The sequence below is a fragment of the Miscanthus floridulus genome, chromosome 15 (genome assembly GCF_019320115.1).
Source record: "Miscanthus floridulus cultivar M001 chromosome 15, ASM1932011v1, whole genome shotgun sequence".
NCBI classification, from domain to species: Eukaryota; Viridiplantae; Streptophyta; class Magnoliopsida; order Poales; family Poaceae; genus Miscanthus; species Miscanthus floridulus.
Window position 1 is genome coordinate 86,030,291 of NC_089594.1, and position 20,037 is coordinate 86,050,327.

Here is a 20,037-nt window from a genome sequence, read left to right on the forward strand (position 1 = left end):
GACTACATTTGTGCATACTGAATTTCTTTAAGATTCTTTCTATGTATGCCTTTTGTGATAGTCCTAATACCCCCTTACTTTTATCTCGGTGAATCTTGATCCCTAGAACAAACGAAGGCTCACCAAGATCTTTCATATCAAATTTTGAGGATAAAACTTCTTTGTTTCCAGTAGTAGACTGATATCACTACTAGCAAGTAAGATATCATCCACATACAGGACAAGAAAGATAAACTTCCCATTCTTAAACTTTGTATAGACACAATTGTCCTCTACATTCTCTTTAAACCCAAAATTCTTTATTATCTGATCAAACTTTAAGTATCACTGTCTTGAAGCTTGTTTTAATCCATAAATAGATTTCTTTAGGTGGCATCCCATTCGTTCTTTTCCTTCCATGACAGAACTTTTCAGTTGTGCCATGTAAACATTTTTCTCTAAGTCTCCATTGAGGAATGCCGTGTTTACATCCATCTGATGTAATTCTAAATCGTAATGTGCCACTAATGCCATTATGATTCTAAAGGAAACTTTACATGAGACTGGAGAAATGTCTCATTGTAATCAATCTCTTCTCTTTGCATAAAGCCTTTTGCCACAAGTCACGCTTTATATGTCTTTATATTCCCTTGAGAGTCAAGTTTTGTTCTGTAGACCCATTTACAGCCTACTGTTTTGGCTCATTTAGGAATTATTTCCAAATCCCAAACTTTATTTGCATTCATTGATTTCATTTCATCTTCTATGGCCTCAAGCCACTTTGATGAATGATCACTTCTCATGGCTTCTTCAAATGAGGTGGGATCATTCTCCATTTGAAATTTCTTAGTGTTGTACACTTCATAATCAGTAGGAATAGCTGATTTTCTAACTCTTTGAGACCTTCTAGGGGCCTTCACATTTGGCACATGTTTTATTTGAGGCTGTTGTTGCTCCCCCTCATGTGTGGCAATAGGTTCTATAGGATCCTGAAGAACAGGTTCCTCATCGTCATTCATTGTTGCCACAGGTGGGATAACAACAGGTGCTGGCACCATAGTGTCTTGCACTGTCAGTGCAGCGACAGCAGGTAGTGAGAAAAATGGCTCATGAATCGTTGGAGTGGGCACTTACACCCGCTTCACTTCAAGGTCAATTTCTCGAGCTATCATGCTCCCCCTCATCAATTTGTCCTTTAGGAAGATAGCGTGTCTCATTTCCATAAACTTTGTATGTCTCTCTGGATAGTAGAAAACGAAAACCTTTTGACTTTTCTAAGTAGCCAAACAAATGACAACTTACTATTTTGGGATCTAACTTTCCAATGTTTAGGTTAAATACTTTAGCCTCAGCAGGGCTCCCCCCCACATATGCAAGTGGTTTAGTGAGGGTACTCTTTCTGTCCACAACTCATACGGTGTTTTGGGCATTGACTTTCTTGATACTCTATTGAGAATATGAATGGCGGTTTTAACGCCTCCATTCACAGGCTCAACTGTATGGTGGAGTAACTTATCATACTACGCACCATATTCATTCATTGTACGATTGCGTCTTTCAGCTACTCCATTATGCTGAGGTTCGTCCGGTATAGAATACTGGGCTACTTTGCCATTCTCCTGTAAGAACCCTGCATAAGGTCTAGGAACTTGGCCATATGGGGTATGCCGACCGTAGTACTCCCCCACGGTCAGACCTGACGATCTTTATCTTTAAATTGCGTTGGATTTCAACTTTTGCCTTAAATATCTATATTTATCCAATGCTTCTGTTCTTTCTTTGATTGGATAAATGTAGACATAACGGGAGTAATTATCTGTGAATGTTATGAAAGAATCATTACCATCCACACTCTTTACAGGAAATTGACCATAGATGTCTGTGTGAATAATCTATAAAATTCCTGCGCTTCGTTTGTCATCTTTCTTACTTTTCTTTATATACTTTCCTTTTATGCATTCTCTGCATTGTTTTAAATCTAAGAGCTCTAATAGAGAAAGAATATCATTCTTAACTTATCTTTCTATTCTCCTCCTTGAAATATGGCCTAAACGACAGTGCCATAATTTCGACGATGCATCGTGAGCTCTCTTATGCCACCATTTCCAAAGTGACTCTCCATCACCAGCTGCTTTATCAGTTGGGTAGCATATGTCTTTGAAAAGCAGTGAACTGACTTTTATTCTATCGAGGTATTCGGTGACCGTGTCACACACTGGGATTTAGCCCACAATTACAGGCTCAATCGTGTCCTTTATCACAGTTAAACATTTCTTGTTGGCAGTGACCCACTTCCTATGCTCAAAGTCATAAGACATCTTTTGGGATTCAAAATCCCTTTCTTTAGTTGCCTAATCGGCATCATTCTCTTTTGTCTCCCTTACCGGTGCCACAGAATCAGTGGGACACGGTGAGGTGACTACCCAGTCCATCTTAGCCAAGATGAAAACCAGGTCAAACCTTTTCTTAACATATAAATAACACCATTTGCATGTCTTAATTCCAACGTTGGTTAAAATCAAAACATACAACTATTCTTATACACTAATTCTACATCACCATTGGGCAGAAATAGAATTAATGCATAAATTTTTAACTTTTACATCTGTTCTCATACACTAATTCTACATCACCGTTGGGCAGAAGTAAAATTAATGCATAAATTATTAAAATTATATAACTGTTCTCATACACTAATTCTACATCACCGTTGGGCAGAAGTAAAATTAATGCATAAATCATTAAAACTATGATATTGTTATTAACAACGTTGGTCAGAAAATAAAAACATCATAATCATGTCAAATCTCTTTTTATCTAATTAAATACCACATTGGTTCAAAATAACTGGAGAATAAATAATTTCTTTAGCAGCGGAAAAACTTTCTTTTTCTCCAATTAAATATCACGTTGGTACAAATTAACTGGAGAATAAACCATTTCTTTAGCAGTGAAAAACATATACTCATTTCTTCAATTTTACCTACAGGAAAAAATTACTTTTTCTATTTTCTTTAAGCTATTAATCAATTTCCAGGAAATAAACATTTACTGGAAAAGGAAAAATGAAAAAATTACTCAAATTCATACTATTTCTTTGGCCCAGCCAGTGAAACAGCCCGGCCCATCTCTCAGCGCGTGCGCAGACCGCACCCAGGCTGCAACCTGGTCCTCGGCCAGCAAAGTCACGCGGCCACGCGCGCCCGCCTGGGCAAGAGCTGGCCCGATCAACCGACGCCGTTCATTTCAATCGGACGGCCGAGCGGCGAGATCGGGTGATCAAAACGCCGACGCTGGCCTCCTCCCGAAAACCCTAATTCCATTCGGCACCTCCCATTCTCTCTCTTCGCTCTCTCTCCTTCCTCTCCTCAGCGCAACGACAGCAGCCACCGAGAGCGAACGAAGGCGGTGGAGCGACCATGGCGCCGTCGCCGTCCCCCTCGCCGGCGCGCGTGCTCCCCAACGGGTGAGCACGCCGCTGTCGAGCGGCTTGGCCGCGGCGCCCCCTTGGCCGAGCTTGGCGAGCAGCTGCCCCCCGCTCGGCTTTTCTTCTCCCGCGCCGGCGAAGGGCCGTCTCGGCTCTTCTTCTCCCGTGTCGGCAAAGGGCCATCCCGACGCACGACGAAGTAGGTCCATTCCTCTTTCCCCCTTCTTCGATTTGGATTTCTCTTCTCTTATCCAAACCTGAGGTGGGGATTTGGGTTTAGATCTAGGGTTAGGGTTCGGAATCCGACCTTCCCCTTCTCTGATTTGCTTTTGGATCTTCTTTTCTTTTTGGAGTTCATCCGAATGGGTCTCTTCCCCTTCTTTATTTGAGTTAGGGTTAGGGTTTGGTTGAACCCGATTTGTTTTGATTTGAGATCGAGATGCTAGGGTTCACTGTTCTTCCCCGAGACTGATTCCTTCCCCTTCTTCCCCCTTCCCCTTCTTCTTTTGGGATCAACCCGATTTGGGATGGGGTTAAAATTAGGGTTAGGTCTTAGGGTTCGGCCAAATCTGAACCCACTCTTCTTCTTCTTTCTACTGTTTCTCTTCCCGTTGAAGGCTTTTACGGGTTTAGGGTTAGTGAACCCCTTCTCTGTTCAGATCCGTAAGGAACTCTTTTCTTTTCTTGCCGCACCGGCACTTTTCCCCGCGCGGTGGCGGTGGTGACCGGGGTTCCAGTGACGTCCGCCACCCCCGGTCCCTTTTTCGTTTCTTTTACCCGATTAGGGTTAGGGTTACACACTGGCAATCTGGCTCTGGTACCAATGTTAGGATCGTGGGTGTACCTTTTCTGTGTAACCGTAGATCCGTAGTAAGGCTCATTTGCCCTTCGGAGCTTCACCGCAGCGACGTGGACACTGGTGCCACGGTGTAGTAGGCGTCCTGCGCGATGAAGATGAAGTCCAGTGGCGCTGCAGTGGCGACGATGATGTTGATGGGCTTCCCGTCACTGGCAACACTACTTTGATCGGTTTAGGTTTACTGTGGGTGGGATGGCTCCGTTGAACCTCGTAACCCGAGCCCTGATCCCCATCTTACCTTTTATATGTGCTGTGCGACAGGGGTACACCAACCGTATTAAGGTTGGGCTCCCCCGATCAGAGAGCAGAGACAAGGGCCCAATAAACCGTTGGACCTATTGGTGGAGATCAACTAACACTCGCCATTCATCATCCATCCTTTCCTGTGCGTTGCATTATAGAAGGAGAAGGCAACTGGCAATGCTAAGGTACCCCTTTACCTAGAAAAATATCTCAAATAAATCTAAGCCATTCATTTTTTAAAAAAATTTATGAATTAATTACTAAATTAAAATTTAGGAAAACAAATAAAATTCCTCCCGGTTCCAATAATGACGGGAGTAAAGATGGCAGGGATTCCTCCTTTCTCTGTGAAAACAAGCCTCCCGATTCTTCTCTCGTACTGGCAGCAGCGCAAAATTTCTTGGGTCCATCATTGGAATGACCGGCCAGCTTGACAGGTTTCAAAATATGTTTCAAAATCTTTTACACTCATATTTTAAATCTCTACTTGCATAATTGTTTGTTCTACTAAAATAATCAATGAAGCAAATGGATATTGTATTTGTTGTCTTCAAAATCAAGTTGATATTAGAATGTAAATATAAATTCGAACTATCCATGTCGGTATTGAAATTTGAACTAAAATAGGGTAAATAGTTCTATCTAAATTCAATTTCACACGTATTTGATCTGAATCCACTCACGGCCTCGTGCATACACACGTCATTATCCACTCACGCTCTCACCTCACGCATGCACACACACATGCAAATCATTGAGGTTAGCACGTATCAATCAAATCTAGAAAAAGATAGATGATCGTAACTGTCCGATCTGATCGAAATAAATGAATAACTCACGGTTATTTGAGGTACCACAGCAAAATAGAAGTTTATTACGTTCTCAATTCAAAATAGAAGTACACATATCATACTCACCGGTGTAAGATTACAACTCAAGGGATTCATCAGACAGGCAGGACGGTAACAGCAAGTACACTGTACTACTAGTAGATGGAGTTGTGGTAGGTTCATGAGTCGTCCTGTACCATCCGTCCGGCGACGTATATAGTGTTTGTAGTCTTTGGCCTTCTTGTGGTCGGTGAGGCCCTGTCCCGGGCTCACCACGGCCAGCGCCGCGTGCGGCGTCCTGTTGCCGGCCACCGCCGCCAGCTCCCCGACGCGCCGCTTCCCCTTGTCAACGCAGTCGCAGTCGCCGTCGCTCGGGCTTGTTGCAGCCTTGCGCACCAGGCGCGACAGGATGGACAGGGCTCCGAGGGCCAGCGCGGCCGACGCGACGGCGCCCGTCGCGAGCAGCCAAGCCAGCAGCGCCGCGGGGACGAGCACGGGGCTCAGGAGCAGCAGCGGAGGCACCGCTGCAGCGAGGCCGGCGAGGGAAGCAAACAGCGTCAGGCCAGCGAGGACGACGAAGAGGCCGGCGAGCGCCAGGAGCGCAGCGGCGCGCTGCTTGCCGTGGCCACGGCCCGCCATGGTTTGGATCATCGATCGGATGCAATGCGATGCATGATGAAGAGTACTAGTAACGATGGGTGCTCGCTCGACACGTTATGGGTGATGCTGCTGGTACGTGCCGGCAGACCATGCGTGCGTTTCGGCGGCAGCTCTTGGCTGGCAGTATTGGATCATCGAGTTAGTTAAAAGCCAAGCAAACTCGATTATTGATTAATTATAATTTCTCTTCATTGATAATTAATTATATTATATTTATGATCAAAACAATTACTACTTGAACAGGAAAGAATTGAAGCTAGCCTAGGTTGTACAGCAGGAATAGGAAGAGGGCTGGGAATTGAAGCAGCTAGCTAGTTCTAATGAGCTACTTGGGTGATGATGTCCCGGAGAGCGTCGGCGGGGAGAGCCTGGTAGCCCTCGCTGGCCACCACCGCCTTGAACACGCCCGGCGACGTCATGTAGTCGAGGCAGAAAGCCCGGAGCTCGGGCCGGCCCTGGCGCCTCGCCAGCTCCAGCGTGGCCGCTGCGTTCTCCGGCGTGATCAGCTCGCACAGGGTCCGCATCCTCTCCACCAGCTGGTACCGCTCCGCGGCCGCCAGCAGATCGCCGGCCAACCGCGCCATGCTGCTCGACGACGGCTGCTTCCCGGCTCTGGCGGCGCGCACTAGGTCGTCCATCGGCGCAGCTCGTCCATGTAGATGAAGTGGAGCAGGGCCTTGAAGACGACAGCTTTGATGCCCTCGATCCATATCATCATCTTCCTGTCCTTCTTCTTCTTCTTGCCCTTATTGCTCTTCACCACCTCCGCCCATGTCTTCCACTAGGAGGGCCGGCGCCCGCTTGTTGACCACCAGCGTGTGTGCCTAGAACTCGCCGTCCTCCACGGAGAAGGTGACGTCCGACCCCACGCCGGTCTCCAGCAGCTGCTCGAGGTGCCAGGAGATGCTGGGCGGCGGCACCACCATGTCCTGCTCTGGGGCCAGCAGCCGTGCACGTGCGGCGGTCGTCGTCGTCTTGCTGGCCACCACTTGGAACTCAAAGCTGCACTATGTAAGGTTCACATAGTAGCTCTGTAAAGTAGATGGGTAAGCTTCTTACATAGATCGGGAAACTGTTGATGTACCTCGTCCTAGGTCATCATTCGGTCCATGGCGACGCAGCGGCTTGGACGCCAGTGTCGCGGCAGCTCGGCACAGTGGAGTCCAGCGTAGTGGTGGCGAGGTCCAGTGGCGACGACGGAGTCGGTGGGGCTTCCCATCACTAGCAGCACTCTTTTTTAGACCAGGTTAGATTTTCTGTTGGTGGGTCACGGCGTCTCCGATCAACCTTGTAGTTAGAGCCGTGAACCTACCTATCTTTATAGTGCTGTGCGACAGGGGCCCACCAACCGTATTAGGGTTGGGCGCCCCTGATCAGGGCGTAGATCTAAGGGCCCAATAGACCGTTGGTGGAGATCAACTAACATTCTCCTCTTTGATCTCACTACCATCTTTCAATTTCATATCATTTACTTTTGTTCATTCCATTACAGATTAGCGTATAGAGTATGTTTCATCGTTACGGTCAATTACCGATAGATTTAATAGGCCTTCTTTTATCTAGGAATTTTAGGTTTTCTCTTAAACCCATGCTAGCTACATGTTCTCTGAACACGTTGGGTGGTAAGCCTTTTGTAAGTGGATCCAGCGAGCATTTTTTCAGTACTTATATGCTCAAGACTTATGACATGATTCCGGACTTTATCTTTCACAACAGAATATTTTATATCAATGTGTTTGACAGCACCACTTGACTTATTATTATGAACATACTGTATTGCCGGATTATGATCGCAATATAACTTAAGTGGTCTATAGATGTCGTCAACCACCTTTAAACCGGGTATGAACTTCTTTAGCCAGTTCACCTGCCCTGTAGCCTCATAACACGCTACAAACCTCGGCATACATTGTGGACGATGTAGTGACGGTTTGCTTTGAGCTTTTCCATGAAATAGGTCCCCTTGCGAGAGTGAATACACGTCCAGACGTGGATTTTCTATCATCTCCCGCATAACCAGAATCTGAATATCCCACTATATGGAGTGAATCAGATCTTCTATACGTCATCATGAGGCTTTTCGTTCCTTGCAAATAACGCAAGACTTTCTTTACTAATTTCCAGTGTTCTGTTCCAGAATTGCTCTAGAATCTGTCAAGTAACCCAGTAACAAATGCCAAGTCAGGGTGTGTACATACTTGAGCATATTGCAAGCTTCCGATAACTAAAGCATATGGAACCTATTTTCAATTTGAACGATCTCATACTGGTTCCTAGGGCATTGAAAATCCCCATATCTATCGCCCTTGACTATAGGAGCAGGTGAGGGACTACATTTGTGCATACTAATTTTCTTTAAGATCCTTTCTATGTATGCCTTTTATGACAGTCCTAATACCCCTTTACTTCTATCTCGGTGAATCTTGATCCCTAGAACGAATGAAGCTTCACCAAGATCTTTCATATCAAATTTTGAGGACAAAAACTTCTTTATCTCCTAGTAGTAGACTGACATCACTACTAGCAAGTAAGATATCATCCACATACAGGACAAGGAAGATAAACTTTCCATTCTTAAAACTTTGCATAGACACAATTGTCCTCTATATTCTCTTTAAACCTAAAATTTCTTATTGTCTGATCAAACTTCGAGTACCACTGTCTTGAAGCTTGTTTTAATCCATAAATTGATTTCTTTAGGCGGACATCCCATTTGTTCTTTTCCTTCCATGACAAAACCTTTCGGTTGTGCCATGTAAATATTTTCCTCCAAGTACCCAGTTGAGAAATGTTGTCTTTACATCCATCTGATCTAATTCTAAATCGTAATATGCCTACTAATGTCATTATGATTCTAAAGGAATCCTTACATGAGACTGGAGAAAAGGTCTCATTGTAATCAATCCCTTCTCTTTGGGTAAAGCCTTTTGTCACAAGTCTCACTTTATATCTTTTGTAGACCCATTTACAGCCTACCATTTTGGCTCCTTTAGGAATTATTTTTAAGTCCTAAACTTTATTGGCATTCATAGATTTCATTTCATCTTCTATGTCCCCAAGCCACTTTGATGAATGATCACTTCTCATGGCTTATTCAAATGAGGTGGGATCATCCTCCATTTAAAATTCCTCAGTATTGTATACTTCATAGTCAGCAGAAATAGCTGATTTTCTAATTCTTTGAGACCTTCTAAGGACCTCCACATTTGGCACATCTTCTGTTTGAGGCTGTTGTTGCTCCCCCTCATGTGTGGCAATAGGTTCTATAGGATCCTAAAGAACAGGATCCTCATCATCATCCATTGTTGCCATAGACGGAATAACAACTAGGTGCTGGCGCCACAATATCTTGCACTGTCGGTGTAGCGACAGCAGGTAGTGAGAAAATTGGCTCATGAATCATCAGAGTGGACGCATACACCCACTTCTCTTCAAGGTCAAATTCTCGAGCTACCATGCTCCCCCTCATCATTTCATCCTCTAGGAAGACAACGTGTCTCGTTTCCACAAACTTTATATGTCTGTCTAGACAGTAGAAATGAAAACCTTTTGACTTTTCTGGGTAGCCAATGAAATGTTAACTTACTATATTGGGATCTAGCTTCCCAATGTTTGGGTTAAATACTTTAGCCTTAGCAGGACTCCCCCATACACGTAAGTGGTTTAGTGATGGTACTCTTCATGTCCACAACTCATACGGTATTTTAGGCATTGACTTACTTGGTACTCTATTGAGAATATGAATGGTGGTTTTTAACGCTTCCATCCATAGGCTCAACGATAAGGTGGAGTAACTTATCATACTACGCACCATATCCATCGGGGTACGATTGTGACTTTCAGCTACTCCATTCTGCTGATGTTCGCTCAGTATAGAATACTGTGCTACTTTGCCTTTCTCCTATAAGAATCTTGTAAAAGGTCCAGGAACTTGGCCATATAGGGTATGCCGACCGTAGTACTCCCCCCACGGTCAGATCTGACTATCTTAATCTTTAAATTGTGTTGGTTTTTAACTTCTGCCTTAAATATCTTAAATTTATCCAATGCTTTTGTTCTTTCTTTAATTAAATAAATATAGCCATAATGGGAGTAATCATCTGTGAATGTTATAAATGAATCATAACTATCCACACTCTTTACAGGAAATAGACCACAAATATCTGTGTGAATAATCTATAAAATTCCTGCTCTTCGTTTGACATATTTCTTAATTTTCTTTAAGTAATTTTCTTTTATGCATTCTCTGCATTGTTCTAAATCTGAGAGCTCTAATGGAGGAAGAATATTATTCTTAACTAGTCTTTCTATTCTTCTCCTCGAAATATGGCCTCATCGACAATGTCATAATTTTGACGACGCATTGTGAGCTCTCTTATCCACCATTTCTAGAGTAACTCTCTATCGCCAGCTGCTTTTATCAGCTAGTAGCATGTCTTTGAAGAGCCAATGAACTAACTCTTTATTCTATTGAGGTACTCGGTGACTGTGTCACACTCTAGGATTGAGCCCACAATTGCAGGCTCAATCATGTTCTTTATCACAGCCAAATATTTTTTGTTGGTAGTGACCCACTTTCTATGCTTAAGGTCATATGACATCTTTTGGGATTCAAAATTCCTCTCTTTAGTTGTCCAAGCGACATCATCCTCGTTTGTCTCCCTCACCGGTGCCACAGGCTATGTGGAACACGGTGAGGTGACTACCCAGTCCACCTTAGTCAAGATGAAGGCCAGGTCAAACTTTTTCTTAACATAAAAAATAACAACAATTGCATGCCTTGATTCCAACGTTGGTCAAAATCAAAACAAACAACTATTCTTATACATTAATTCTACATCACCGTTGGGTAGAAATAGAATTAATGCATAAAATCATTAAAATTTACAACTGTTCTTATACACTAATTCTACATCATCATTGGACAGAAATAGAATTAATGCACAAAATCATTAAAATTACGATATTGTTATTAACAACATTGGTCAAAAAATAACAACATCTTAATCATGTCAAAATCTTTTTTTCTCTAATTAAATATCACGTTGGTTCAAAATAACTGGAGAATCAACTATTTCTTTAACAGCGGAAAAATAAAAAAATTCATTATCTATTTTTCAGAAGCATTAAACTTTCATCAAATATTCTCTGAAAAATTATCCCGTTGGTTCAAATTTTAACAGAGATATTAAAGTAGACAAAATTCTATCAAAATTTGCTTCTGAAAAGAATAAAACAAAACTCTATTTACTATTCATTTAGCCTGGCAGCAGAAAAAATTCCCCGCGACCCAGCTGGCAACAGCAGCGCCCACGGCCCAGCAATGCGCCTACACAGCCCAGGCCCAGCTCGCATGCGTGCTCGCTCGCGTTGCCTCCCCCGCGCCCAGGCCGCAACCTAGGCCTGGGCCAGGAAAGTGGCCCGCCGTGCTCGCTCGCCTGGGCCACAAGTCGGTCCAATCGATCTGCGCCGTCCGTTCTAATCCGACGGCTGAGCGTGCTTCTCGCGGGAACAAAACCACCACGCAGCTGCCTCCCCGGGAAACCTAGCATCATTTCTCTTCTCCTCTTCTCTTTCTCAGCCTTGCGAGCGACAGAGCAGCAGCGGCGACCAAGTGAAGGGAAAGACCATGGCGCCGTTGCCGGCCCCCATGCTGGCGCGCGTGCTCCCCACGTGGGTGAGTGCGCCACCATCGAGCGAACTGGTGGCGGTGCCCTGATCCCCATAGTGAGGAGCTCCTGAAACCCCTAAACCCTAGATCTTACCGGCCTCTTCTCTACCTTCTCTCTCTCAGCCCCGTGACGACACCGAGTGAGGCGTGGCGATGATGGCGCCGTCGCTGGCCAGCGGGTGAGCGAGGCACCGTCGAGCGGCCTGGCCACGACACCCTTGGCCAAAGCACGTGCCCGGTGGCTTGACCCTTGTTCTCGCACGCCGACGAGGCGGCAGCGCGGTACCGTGGTGAAGTATGCCGTTTCCCCTTCTCCGTTTCTCCTTCTCTTTTGGATCTTCTTTCTTTTCTTTTTGGATTTCATCCTATTGGGAATTAGGGTTAGGGTTGCATACTGTTCTTCTTTCCTGAGCTATTCGTGCGGGTTAGGGTTTGACTCACTGGAGTCACTATTCATCTTCCCCAGTGAGTTTTTCGTGGGTTCGAGTTCGGATTCGGGTCTTCTTGAAGCTGAGTCCTTCTTCTTACTCCTTTTGTTCACCCTGTTAGGGTTGGGGTTCGGTGACTCTCTTTTATATCCAAAAACTAAATCTCTCACCTCGGTTCTGTTCTTTTCTTGCCGCGTGCCGGCAAAGACGGCGGTGCGGCATCTTTCCCTACTCGGTGGTGGTGGTGACCGGGAGTTGAGTGACATCTGCCACCCCTCGGTCTCTTTTCATTTTTCTTTTACCCGGTTAGGGTTAGGGTTTCAATTCGAAACAGATCGAACCCTTGTTCTTTCTTTGATTTCTTTTCAATGCTCTACCCATACTAGATCTACACACTTGCAACCTTGCTCTGATACCATTGTAAGGTTCACATAGTACCTCTGTAAAGTAGATTAAGGGTTAAGCTTCTTACTTAGATCGGGAAACTGTTGATGTACCTCGCCCTAGGTCATCATTTGGTCCATGGCGCCGTAGCGGCTTGGACGCTAGTGTCATGGTAGCTTGGCACAATGGAGTTCAGCGTAGTGGTGGCGAGGTCCAGTGGCGACGGACAAAGTCGGTGGGGCTTTCCATCGCTGGCAGCACTCTTCTTTAGATCGGGTTAGGTTTTCTGTTGGTGGGTCACGGTGTCTCCGGTCAACCTCGTAGTTAAAGCCATGAACCCCACCTATCTTTATAGTGTTGTGCGACAGAGGCCCACCAACCATATTAGGGTTGGGCGCCCCTGATCAGGGTGCAGATCCAAGGGCCCAATAGCCCGTTGGGCCTATTGGTGGAGATCAACTAACACACTCCACCATGAGGCTAGTCGTCGGGATCCACGAGACATGAGATGGTCAGGTTTCTACATCCTTCGGCTGGCTCATCGTTGGTGTACCTATGGCAGAAATTGGCCATGCAGCAGAAATCATTTTCGCTCTCGGACTTGGAGACAGAGCTGCTGCCATCACCGATGGCGATGCTCCCCGACGCCTCCAAGACGACATCGGGATCCATGGGAGTCATCGCTGCCTGCAGCTGCAGCAAGACGGTTTCATGCCCGTCGTGTTCGTCGTCCAGAGTGAAAAAACCTCGCGTATGAGCGCCCGTGGAGCTTATTTCCGAGCTCCTGATTGGCTACTTTTTTTATTATGGACCCCATGTGCATGTCACTTTTCACAGGCAGTGGACCACATGCATGCAGCCGGCTCGGGGCGTTTGGCTCGTGTGCTCTGGCTCGGCTCGTTCAGCTTGTTCACACTCGCCTCCTCCGACGCTCACTTCGTCGCTGATGTCTGAGTGCACGGCTGCCTCTGAGGATGGCGCAATCAGGTACGCCCTTCATGTCCACTCGTCAGTGCTTCGTAGCTCCTACGATTCACTCATGCTGCCGGTTGCGCGTACAGATGGCTTCGTCACCTCTTCCTCTCCCCCAACCCTAGCGTCTACGCGGCACAGATGCTCAGTGGTGCCGGTGCGCAGATGTGCAGTCTGCGTGTACGCCTCCGCTTCTCCGTCGCCTTCACGGCCCACCCTCAATCAAAAAATGTCTTGCCCCACGTGGCAACATGAGGAGGGATCAGCGTTAGCCTCTCCATCACTGGCGTAGGTACAACCTCTCTCAGCTCCCCAAATTGGTTTGGTTCTTCATCGACGGTTCTTATGTCCCCAGAACGATTTGGTTCTTGATCTAGTGTTTCAGATTGATTTTTGTTCTTAATATAGGGTTCCAGCTATTTTCGCTCCATCCTGATGCCCGACTTCATTGAGGTGATTGGAGTACAGGTCAAGGGGAGCATCATCGCAGCGCATTTGCATATCGATGTCCGCTCAGATATTGGATCTGGGCCTAGTTCCTCTCAAGGTAGCTACTGCAATCTTGATACACCTGTGATCAACTTATTTACAAAGGAACTCTGTGTGTTCCATTACTCCCTACTTTTGGTTATTAAATTTTTAGCCATATTCATTTTGGTAAACTCAGAAATTTAAGCTGCTTGTCATATTGCTTCGTCTGACAGTGCTCGGGTTTGTGATCGAACCTGAATGTCTCAATTAGTTACATATAGGTTCCTTGGACGCATCTTGGAAAGTTCAATTCATTCATGGTCTGCTTTTATTTCTTTTCCAGTGCAATTCCATTTTGTTGTTTCTGTAATTTCCCTATTCCTATAACAAACTGCTTAGATAAATTGTCTAACAGTGCCCATGTTTGAGATCAAACCTGAATGTCTCCATTTTCCTTGGACACATCTTAGAAAGTTCAATTCATTCATGGTCTGCTTTTATTTATATTAAGTGCAATTCCATTTTGTGGTTTCTGTAATTTCCCTATTCCTATAACAAACCTAGAAACACTCAGTGGCTTCATAACTGCCTGCTTCGTGCCTCCAGCCACGTTGAGCTTCTGATGTGCAGATATACATATATGTCTGTGTCCATTGGATAGATGATTACATTCTATGAACTTGTGATTCACATGTTCTCTATAGTCAGCACACCAATGCTTTTTGTAAGGCTTATTACAGAGAGATGAAATAGGCAGGTATAGTGACCTCAACTCCAGACCCACTTACCAAGCTACTTAGATTTCACATGTAAACCTTTTAAATTATAAGCACATTGTCTATTTATCATAAGGAATATCTGCTGGATTTCAAATTAATATTATGCATTGTGGTTTATTCTAATTTCAGATCAAAGGTTATTTTGCATTTTAGTTTGTTATAATTTTACGCCTGTCGCTTTAACGGGACATCATGTATGCTGTATGACTTCCATGCAGTTCCTTTTTTAATTGAACTCTAGCAAGTATGTGTTTGGGATAATAAGTCTGTGACCTGACTACCCTCCATAGCAATGGACGGTCCTTAATCGACACAGGCGGAACAGGTGCAATTCGAGCCTCGCTCGAATGCCAAACCAAGTCTAGATCCAAAGTACCATTCCGTCCGGTCTCCAATTATCATTTATATATATTCCATATGATAGTAATATAATAACAACAATGATATCTTTCCTATCTCTCGCGAGTGACAGGTAATCACTCGACTTCTACCGGACCTTATAACATAACAATCTACATGATCTTGACATACTAATGAAAACCACTTATATATATATATATATAAAAGTGGTTTTCATTCAACTCCTTAAAACTTAATGCACAAGCATAAGATAAAGTTTAGAATGATAGGGGTTATATACCGGGGCTTGTCTGGGTAAGATATAATCAAAAGTTAGCATTCCATCATGGTGACACGATCATCAAGGCACCATCTTTTCTGCTACCTCGGTCGACTCTATGATCGATCGTTGTTCCTATTATGATATACGTGGATGCAACACAGAGATGTAATTAATCAACGGCAACTATAACTCTCAATTACGATTACGCTCCATAAGCTAATGAGCTAGCTTTAATGACTAACGTACTAGTCTACGTATCCACGTTGTCGAATAAGACGTTGTTTCCTAGTTAGTGTTTTAGTTATACAATCCCAAGATGTTTCGGCATTTTATTGATTAAACATATATTATCGAACTAAGGTTCATATGGCTACCTTAGCAAACAAATTGTTATGGAGCTACAAAAACTATAGTGAGCACCTAATAATGTTAGAAATTTACTATGAAAAATTCTGAGCCAACACTATCACCAATTTATCATAAAAATTCCTTCAAGTTTATATCTTAACAATATTAAGCATCTCAAATTAATTAGATCACATCTGAAAATATTATAAAACTATATGAACAAAATATACTAGCAGATAGATCATGATTTTAGGAACGTGATAAAAATTGGTTTCACAATTTTCGGTTAACTACACAATTTTATATTGAATTTACAAGTTTGCCTTAGAAACTAAAGTAGAAAATACATTAGAAAAAGGAAAGGGCCGATGGCGACCATTTCGGCCCGGTAGCCCAGCGCGGCGCAGCAGCGAGCGCGTCGCGGTGGCCCAGCAATGGCCCAAGGCCGGGGCAGCCCACGCGCGCTCGCGTTTTGCAAAAGAGGGCCGGGGCTTTTGGATAATAACGTAGAGCAACAGAACACTATTACTACAGACTTCATGCTTAGCATTAAAGACCCTGGAATGTGTTGCCTTTGCAATGGGGCGGTCCTCGGTGTGCCCGCACGTGGTGGCGCGGCACACCAGCGTTAACGGCGGTTACACCAGGCCAACTAGTCTCGCTACGACTGGAAGTAAGGGGCCGACCACCATCTACAGCTAAACGCGCAAGGATGGGTGTCGGTTAGGAACTCAGAGACGCGCTGGCAGCGAGCTGCAGTGGCGAGCGGCTATCCACAGCGGCGGCGCGACTGTTCTAGCGAGCCTACACCCTCACGGCAAGGTAGAGATGGTGGAGAAGCATATGTAGCTCACTATGGTGTATGCCCTACTGACGGTTGAAGCTGAGAAGTGCTGTGGCGGTCTGGCCACGTGCGATGGGGTGGGGCAGCGACGCTCTGCGATGGACACCGGCGCGTCACCACTATAAGGAAAATGGACCCTAGATCCATTTACTTTGGATTTTGGTGTTTGATGACCAACACAACCAAATTAGACTAAAGAATTTGCAAGTGTTTGTTTTGTAGTTCAATAGGGCGCAAGACGTGACTTGGACGAAGGTGACATGATGATCCGATGATCAACACCTTAAGCAAGACCTTAGGATCCTAGATATCAAGCAAAGTCCAAGCATGAAGATATGAACCAAGCTGTTGGGTTCATAAACCCGGGGTCCCTCATGGACTGGCTTCCCCAGCAAAGGCTCAGCCCAAATAGACAGCGTGCAACTCATGTGCTGGCCCAAGTGTCTAAAATAATAGACTAGAAGGGTGGTCCAGTCACCGACTGGAAGGTCAGGACTGAGGAGGAATAACGCTCACTTGTCGACTCCGGCCTACCTCTCTGACTGGAGCACTCATTTCGGTCTCCAGCGCCTCTGGACAGTCTCTCTGACCAGAAGGCCTGGCAAAGCACTACCTTCGACTCCGACCCCACGTCTCCGACCGAGGTATGCAAAGACCCTGCTCACTACTCTTATCCGACTAGTGCAACCAGTGCCGACTGGGACCAACCGACTGGGGACGCTCGCCCGAAAGGGACTAGGGAACAAACGGAGAAAGCAAGGCAAGGCACTCAAGTCAAACCATGATATCAGGGACCATACCCTATCACCTACAGGAACAGTACTTTGCAACTGGCATGACACAAACAATATTGTAGGCGTCGACATTTTCCTCTATAGTATTATGGGCGCCGTTAACTCCCATACGATAAGGCCCCCCACTATGCCTCTGGGCATCGACAGTGTTGTTGGCATCGGGATTTACCGTACCAAGTGAACATGATGAAACTCCTCACATGCCTCTAGGCATCAACAGTATATGCAGGTGCTGACATCTGCCATACCCAAAACAAGACGACATAACCTCCCACGTACAACCGACATCCAACAGTGTTGTGGGCGCCTACCATCCTCCTGTACCCACTGGCAGTGGGCAACAAGACTTAGAAGTATACGAACTCTCTCCCTCTCACTTGTAAGGCCATCCCCTTCATCTATAAAAGGGGATGCGCTCTCTCCTAAGAGACTAGGTGGATTCAAGTTCATATAAGTTAATCCAGATCGATCAAGTTCACTCACTCACAACCACAGAACCACCAGGTTCGAACCTCAAGCATATGCTTGAACACTTAGCTTATAGAGGAGCTCCTGTCGCTCTTGGCCCTTCCAACCAGAGCCGATCAGACCTCTCATGCACCCCATCTTTCTCCTTCTCATTTGTAGCCCCACTGCAAACTTTGAGCACCTGAGCTCAGGAATAAAGTCACCGACCGACTTAAACTGGACATAGGGCATGTTGCCTGAACCAGTATAAACCCTATGTCATTGAGTGCTAGGCCACCTCCGATCACAACGTACGGCAAAACTATAAATATTTACTTGTTGGTCACTTTCTGCACCGACAGTTGGCACCATCCGTGGGGAAGACGTACGTTCAACACTTTTTGGTCATTGGATGGCCCACTTTTCTGCCACCCTCGCCGTGGTGGGCTCTAGCGATTCAATTCGCTTCGTCTCATTGGAGTTTCCGACGCTCTCACCTATTGGGATGTGGGTTCCACCCGTCTTTGAGCCATCTTAGGCCTTCCTCTTTGGAAGCCTAGACTTCGTCGCCGACCGACTCGGCGTACTACACCTCCGTGAGGAGGCACTCATCCCGGCACCTGTCGAAGGGGCGCCCTCCATCGACTCCATGACTCATGACTTCAACAACGCGGCATCTGTGCTCTATTCCAAGCAAACTCTCTGCTCAAACCTCGCTGTAAGTAATATGTGTACTATTATTTACTCTTTATCTACTATCTCTCGCTGATCATCTAGAGGGACCATACTGCCTGCGCCACTGAACACCGTACGTTCAGTTCCCCTACAGCCTTGTGCCCTTGTGGATGTTTACGCTCGGGGGCTCCAAAGGATGCTGGCGCCATCCCCCCTCACATCTGAATTCATGGCAATGATGAGCTATGCTCCTACCACTCTCCATGAACTCTCAGATGATGAGGGTGAGAGCAACGGCTCCAGCATTCAGCGACGTGGCACCTCGCCATCGTCCGTCCCAGGAGTGCGTTATGGCGGACGCTCCAGGATAGCCACCGATGGTTGTGGAATTTGTGCAGACTCACACCCCTCCTGGACCCACATGTGGGGGCCCTCATGTCTACTGCAAGCGCACATCGAGGAATTACGACAACAGCAGTAGAACCAGCCGCCGCCTGCTTCGGCGCATTCGGTATAACATGTTGCCCCCCATGCGCATGGCCTAGAGGGTGGCGCCTAGGGTCATGTCTGTTAGGTCCAACACGACATCATGAACAAGGGGAGCGATCTCCCACAGTTCGCTCGGGCTGGCCAGAACATCGCTACTACTGGCAATGCTTCTGCATGGCGTTCCCGAGCTCATCGACCCCTAGGAGCGGGTAGTCTATCAGAACCTCTAGGTTCTAGTAGGAGCCACCGCTGTTCAACAGGCAGAAAGCTCCACATCATGACTCCATCATGCGCACTCTCTCCCCACTAGGGAAACAGGGACGCGCTAGATGAATCGCTCCATCTGCTCGCTGCTAAAGCCACCAGGTGTGGCTTAGGGGGCGGGAGCCACACTACGGTCTGACCTAGCGCCTGCTCCCCACTGACCGTTGGTACACGAGTGGCCCGGTCCACACCAGGACGCTCACAGCATTGTCAGTAACTTGGCATTAGGCCCTGACACGATGATGATGTCCACATGGCGGCAGCAAGAGCAGGCGACATGGATCCTAGTCAAACCATCGAGGGGAGCGGTGAAATGTGCCCTAGGCATGGTCGCCAACCAGACGACCAGAGTCCCAACCCTGTGGGACTGGGGCCACAGGCCTTTGACCTAGCGTATCTAGAGAGCGCTATTCCCACAGCGCTTCTGACCGCCCACCAACATCACCAAGTACACTAGGGAGACAAACCCTGGTATTTAGCTTGAAGATTTTCAGCTCACCTACCGAGCTAGAGGGGTGGATGATGACTATTTCATCATTCTATATCTCCCCATCTATGTGGGGGAACATGTTCGGGCATGGCTTGAATTCCTCTCACACGATAGCATCCACGACTAGGCGGACCTCAAGAGTGTCTTCATCAGGAATTTCTAGGGGACATATGTCCGCCCAGGGAACTCCTGGGACCTTAAGAGTTGCTAGCAGGAGCCCAGCGAGTCCCTGCGGGACTACATCCACAGGTTCTCCCAACGATACAACTCCCTCCCTGATATCGTCGACATGGACGTCATCAGTGTGTTCCTCTCCATGATGACCTGTGAGTCCCTAATCCACAAGCTTAGATGCCTAAAG

General features: G+C 46.1%; 1 pseudogene; it reads right to left on the reverse strand.

Annotated features, from left to right (window-relative positions):
- Window positions 1–5,517: 5,517 nt before the first annotated feature.
- LOC136506786 (oleosin 18 kDa-like) lies at window positions 5,518–5,989 on the reverse strand (annotated as a pseudogene).
- Window positions 5,990–20,037: the final 14,048 nt, after the last annotated feature.